The sequence below is a fragment of the Symphalangus syndactylus genome, chromosome 14 (assembly GCF_028878055.3).
Source record: "Symphalangus syndactylus isolate Jambi chromosome 14, NHGRI_mSymSyn1-v2.1_pri, whole genome shotgun sequence".
NCBI classification, from domain to species: Eukaryota; Metazoa; Chordata; class Mammalia; order Primates; family Hylobatidae; genus Symphalangus; species Symphalangus syndactylus.
Genome location: NC_072436.2, coordinates 50,446,657 through 50,453,377, shown reverse-complemented (window position 1 = coordinate 50,453,377; position 6,721 = coordinate 50,446,657). Strand labels below are relative to the sequence as shown.

Here is a 6,721-nt window from a genome sequence, read left to right as displayed (position 1 = left end):
TTGAATTCAAACTCATTTCTGTTTATTCATAGTTACTCCAGATTTAGTTAGGGAATTATATCCTTAAAAAAGAAGTGTAAAAAATACAAACTCCTTAAAATGAACTCTAGTTTTCCATGTTTGCTGATTGTTCTTTCCTGTGACAGACGCTCATTTGTTCTAAGTCTCTATGAATTGCTGTCCTCCCAATTTCAAAATGATACTACCGAGACTGCCTGTTACCTAAGTGGAATAGGAAGGCCAAATAATACTCTTTTTTTTGAAGGAAAATTTGTATTATTTTAATTATTTTTACGTACAGAAAACTCAGCAGTGTGCATTTAACCCAGTTTAGTGCCAAGTTCTTTAGCCTTTGCCTTTTCAAGCTTGGCGATACGAGCCACAGACTTAGGACCCAGGATGTTGCCGCCCCAGTGACGGCGGAGCTCATCGTATCTGTCGTTGTAATTGGTCCTGATAGTTTCCACCAGCTTAGCCAAAGCGCTTTTGTCTTCCGAGTTCACCTGTGTGAAGGCGACAGTGGTGCAGGTCTTCCTGTGGACTAGACGGCCCAGTCTTGCCTTCCCCTTGATAATGCAGTAAGGGACCCCCATTTTACGACACAGGGCAGGCAAGAAGACAACCAGCTCGATGGGATCCACGTCGTGCGTAATCACCACCAGCTGCGCTTTCTTTTTCTCCACCAAGGTGGTGATAGTGTTAACTGCTGCTCGAAGGACAGGTGGTCTCTTGGTGGGGACATCCCCTTTGCCAGCAGCTTTCTTCTCGGCCCAGGCCAACAGCCTCTGCTTTTTCTCTTGCTTTGTCTCTGGTCCGTACTTGTGGGCCAGCTTGAACAGCTGAGTAGCTGTTTGGCGGTCCAGGGCCTGGGTGAACTGGTTAATCGTAGGAGGCACTTTCAGCCGCTTATAGAGGATGGCTCTGCGGCTGCAACCTGACATAGCGGGGCCATTTCACAAAGCGGGTGAGGTCTCTTTTGGGCTAGATGTCCTGTCCAATGCCAAAATTCTTAGGCCTTTTCTCAAACAGGGGATTCACCACTTTCTTAGCCTCCTGCTTCTTCATGACAGCAGGGGCCGGAGTCACCTTCTTTCCCTTGGCCTTCTTTCCTTTCGGCATCTTGGGCGGCGGGAGGAGAGCCAAATAATACTCTTAATAAGAATAATAATAAAGGTCTGTGGCCAGGAGTCTATGCCACACATGTAAAGAAAGGGCTGCCTTCGGATGTGAGCCCTGTGTGGCTGCCTTGATCCTGGCAGTTCCAAGAGATTCATCCTGTTTCTGACCATGTGTCTGTGGTCATTTGCCCAACATTCTAAGCCAAATCGCAGAGACTGACCAATGGCAGCCAGTCAGCATACAGTAACCGGGCAAGCAGAAGGTTTGAAAGTGGACTTTGTCGCCCAGTAGTTGCCTCAGCCTTCAGTGTCCACACACATGGGAAATTACAATCATGACTATTACCCCGGGCTTTGAACCTCAAAGACCCAGGTTTCCATTCTGACTCTGAGATACCTGAGAGTTTTTGTGATTAGAAAACAAGCACATGACGTGCCTACTACCCTGGCTTGCACATACCTCCTATTATTATCGTTTTTATGTCTACCATCAAAATCTAGAATGGAAACAAGAAAGATGCTGATGTTGGCGGAGTGGCAGCACAGACACCTGCTGTAGGTGAGCCTGACTTCCAACCACCTGGGGCTCCAAGGAGAGACTGAATGGGGACTGGCAGAACTGCTGGCAGGTGACATTGGTTAAGGGTTTTATACTCTGCCACCAAAATGTCCTTTGGTGATACACCTGGGAACAAAGCCTGTCTACACTGGAAGTGAATCAGATCACTGGATTCCTTGCTTAGCTTCATAATAACACTATTTTCCTGGTCTTGCCATCAGACAAGGTGGATTATTACGATCTTGAGACCATTCATGATGTTCTCCTCACTTTGAGTGATGAACAGTCTGATGATTACTGACTTCAGAGCACAAATACTTAGCCAGTGGTTCACACATTTTCTGAGTGCTCTTTTTTTTTGAGATGGAGTCTCACTCTGTCATCCAGGCTGGAGTGCAGTGGCACGATCTCGGCTTAATGCAAGCTCCGCCTCCCAGGTTCACGCCATTCTCCTGCCTCAGCCTTCCGAGTAGCTGGGACTACAGGTGCCTGCCACCTCGCCCGGCTAATTTTTTGTATATTTAGTAGAGACGGGGTTCCACCGTGTTAGCCAGAATGGTCTCGATCTCCTGACCTCGTGATCCGCCTGCCTCAGCCTCCCAAAGTGTTGGGATTACAGGCATGAGCCACCGCGCCCAGCCTCTGAGTACTCTTTAAAGAAAAATGTCATGAGCAACTGGGCACGGTGGCTCATGCCTGTAATCCCAGCACCTTGGGAGGCTGAGACGGGCAGATCACCTGAGGTCAGGAGTTCAAGGTCAGCCTGGCCAACATGGCGAAACCCCGTCTCTACTAAAAATACAAAAATTAGCTGGGAGCAGTGGTGTGTGCCTGTAATCCCAGCTTCTTGGGAGGCTGAGGTAGGAGAATCACTCGAACCCGGGAGGCAGAGGTTGCAGTGAGCCGAGATCATGCCACTGCACTCCAGCCTGGGAGACAAATCAGACCATCTCAAAACAAACAAACACACATACACACACACACACACACACACAAATCAAAGAAAAATGTTGTGAGCCCCCCACACTAGGAACTAGAGTACCTTTTCAATCTGGCTGATCAAAAGCTACCATGAATTCTGCACCTTTCCAAATAAATTTGTATTTTTAAAATTTCAACACAGTCTGCAGAAATTTGGAAAAGTCTATGTGGGAGATAGTTATGTAGTCTACAGCCAGGGCTCAGCGTGCATTGGGATTCGATAATGCTTAGGTTTTGCCCGGTCTGAAGCCAGGGGTCAGACCTGCTAGGTCTGCACCCCAGCAAGGAAGTCAGATCACTGTTCTTCATTCCTTTGTGTTCCCCAGAGCTTTAACCCCACCTCTCCCCGTTTCTGCAGTCTTTCCTGTCTATGAATCAGAAAACTTCTATTACCTCTGGCCCCTGAGACTTGGCCAAGCTCTCCTGGAACCTTTCTCCTGGGAGAATTTATCCAATGTGGATGACAATGGCACTGATGTCTCTAAGACATGTTGGGGTCCTAACAAGTGACTGATTAGAAGACAAAACAATGAAGTAATGTGGAAAATGGCAGGTTTCCTCCACAGGACAACAGTTGGGCCCCTCCCTGGTCTTTCACTCAGACACTGGCTAACGGAGCTGTCTCCGGGCGTTCAGACCCCTCGACCCGCACTACCCACCACTGCACCTCCACCGTCCTTAACACCTTTCAGGCTTTGGAATACCAGAGGCTGTTCTTGATGTTTATGTTAAGACCACTAGTGCCAACGACCTGTTTTGGGTTTTTTATTTTGTTTTGAGATGGAGTTTCACTCTTGTTGCCCATGCTGGAGCGGAGTGGTGCAATCTTGGTTCACTACAACCTCCACCTCCCAGGTTCAAGTGATTCTCCTGCCTCAGCCTTCAGAGTAGCTGGGATTTACAGGCACCCACCACCACACCCAGCTAATTTTTGTATTTTTAGTAGAGACGGGGTTTCGCCATGTTAGCCAAGCTGATCTCGAACTCTTGAGCTCAAGTGATCCACCTGCCTCGGCCTCCCAAAGTGCTGGGATTACAGGCCTGAGCCACCACATCCGGCCTCAACGATCTGTTAAACATACCACTTCATCAACTGGATGTCTAAAGAACAGCCCTCCCTAATGAAACGGTGACCCCTCCCTTATTTCCATTGCCTCCACCCCCCAACCTTGAAGAGAGGCCTATAGGGATAGGAACTTGTAATACGGGACTTGAATAAGTCAGACTCTCTGCTAAAATGGTCTACACCAGGGGTGTCCAATCTTTTCTTCCCTGGGCTACACTGTAAGAAGAACTGTCTTGGGTCACATATAAAATACACTAACACTAATGATAGCTGATGAGCCAAAACAAAAAAATCTCATAATGTTTTAACAAAGTTTATGAAGGCCCAGCGTGGTGGCTCATACCTGTAATCCCAGCACTTTGGGAGGCTGAGGCAGGTGGATCACTTGAGGTCAGGACTTCCAGACCAGCCTGGCTAACACGGTGAAAACTTGTCTCTAATAAAAATACAAAAATTAGCAGGGCATGGTGGTGCAGGCCTGTAATCCCAGCTACTATGGAAGGATAAGGCAGGAGAATCACTTGAACTCAGGAGGCGGAGGTCACAGTGAACCAAGATCATGCCATTGCACTCCAGACCGGGCAACAGAGCAAGACTGTCACATACAAAAAAAAAAAAAAAAAAAGGAAAAGAAAGTTTATAAATCTGTGTTGGGCCTCATGCAAAGCTGTCCTGGGCCTCATGCAGCCCTTAGGCCAAGGATTGGACAAGCTTAGCCTAGACCATCATAGGCCCCCTGGTTACCATTTGAAGTGAGTTCACAAACGGTCTTAGGAGGATGTTCAGGTATTTTTTAAGTCAGTCTCATCATTCTTTCAAGTCTGTGGAGCATAACTTAAACCCTAGAAACTCTAATTTACTAAATGGCAACCTGAAGTCATTGAAAGGCATCCTGAGTCCTTTCTTCTAAGAAGAACGATGCATGAGGGGCCTGGGTCAGTGAGTGTAGCAGAAACCCAGCCCGGCTGAAAAACGCTGTGTGCTTCAATATTTATTCGTTGGATTTTTTTTTCTCTTATTGAAGATAAGACATATCGAAAATGTTCTTTTGGAGGCAAGTGGTAACTGTTTAGGCCTGCCAGGGTTATAATCAAACACGCCCTTCATTTTTGTTTCACTCACATGACTTTTTCAAAAGTCTTCCCTGAGAAATATGCTTTGAAACTTAAAAAGAGAAAAATGTTCTCTGTTATATAACAGTTATTCACCTTGTAAAACTAAAGGTCCTAGAACTGGTTTCAATTATTTTTCTATTTAAGAAGATCTGCAACCTCATGAGTTTCTCAGTCCCAAGGGCTGAGGATATTTTTCTTTCCCTTTTTTCCTGCTTCGACTTACATAGATAGAAGTGAATTTCACAATGTGGAATGCATTGCTAAAGCTAAAAACTCCTAAGCTTCAAATTAGGAAACATCCCATCCTGGATCTAGGGAGAGAAAGCTTTTCCTCCCCTGGCCAATGCCCAGGCGCTTTTGGATGTACATGGAAGCAGGGTCCAACCAACGGGTCCCCGCGGGGCAGACCGGATGGCTTTCCGCGGGAAGGGTGACAACGGGGAACCCACAGATGGGAAGCCCGGCCCCATCGCCGATTCGGGCCCGGGGCTTTTACGCGTGTGCGTGCATGGGAGGTCCCTCCGCGCTGCGGCGGGCGAGCATCAGAAAGCGCTGGGCCTGGGGCCGCTCCTCACACCCGGCTTTGACCCGGCGTCCCGAGGGCAGCCGTAGCGGGAACCACGCTTCCCCTCGCCGGCCCCACCTCCTCCATCCGAGCGTCCCAGGCGCCTGGCAGCTCACCACTGGATGACGCCGCTGTGCGGGCCCCGGCTACCCCCGCCGCTCGACGGCGAGGCCGGCACCCCCTCGGCCATGGCCCGGCCCCGGGCCTGCAGCATTGAGCCTTGGAGTTACTCAGGCAGTTTTCAAAAATATTGATACCCCGGCTGCCGCTCCCCATCCCAGCCCCACCCCGCCTCAAGAGGTTCTGATGAATTGGTCTGGGCGAGGGCAGCCTGGGCCAACCGGCTTTTTCAGGCTCCCCGGGTGATGCTAATGTGCCCGCTGTTGCTGAAAACCACTGGACCTAGCAGTTTTGAAAAATCTCGGAGCTCAGAATTTCTGGCAGGCGGGCGCATCTGGACTTCTAGGAGGCTGGTCCCAGGTGACTCCAGTGTGCCGCTCCAGGTGAGCAGTGCCACCTCAACGTGAGTCCCCATATCTGTAGCCAGGCCCTGCCAGTCCTTGCCCTCAAGAGCCGTTTATGTCAGTGTCATTGCTGTGTGACATGGAGCTGCTGGCCCTCTCCAAATTCACTTCCTTTGTGGGGAACTGTGTGGTTGTTGTGAGTATTAAGCGACATTCACTTGCAAGGCTGTGGCATAGTCAGAGCTCAGTCATGCAGCCGTTACTGTGGCTGCTAACTGCTTCAGAGTCTCCGGGTAAGGATTTCTCAATCTGGATCAAAAACACATTTGCCGACTTAACAACAACAACAAAAACCAAACCGCCCAGTTTAAAAATGGGCAAAGGACTTGAATAGACATTTATCCAAAGAAGATACATAAATGCCTACTAAGCACATGAAAAGATGCTCAACATCATTAATCATTAGGAAACGCAAATAAAAACCATACCCAAGAGGATGGCTATTATTTAAAACACAAACTAACGAGCGTTGGTGAGGATGTAGAGAAATTGGAACCCTTGTTCAATGAGGGTGGGAATTTAAAGTGGTGCAGCTGGCCGGGGGTGGTGGCCCACGCTTGTAATCCCAGCACTTTGGGAGGCCCAGACGGGCAGATAACCTGAGGTCTGGAGTTCGAGACCAGCCTGGGCAACATGGTGAAACCCCGTCTCTACTAAAAATACAAAAATTAGCCGGACATGGTGGCAGGCACCTGTAATCCCAGCTACTCGGGAGGCTGAGGCACAAGAATTGCTTGAACCTGGGAGGTGGAGGTTGCAGTGAGCAAAGATCGTGCCACTGCACTCCAGCCTG

General features: G+C 48.8%; 1 pseudogene; it reads right to left on the bottom strand.

Annotated features, from left to right (window-relative positions):
* Positions 1-320: 320 nt before the first annotated feature.
* LOC129462044 (large ribosomal subunit protein eL8-like) lies at positions 321-1,131 on the bottom strand (annotated as a pseudogene).
* Between the last annotated feature and the right edge of the window lie 5,590 nt (positions 1,132-6,721).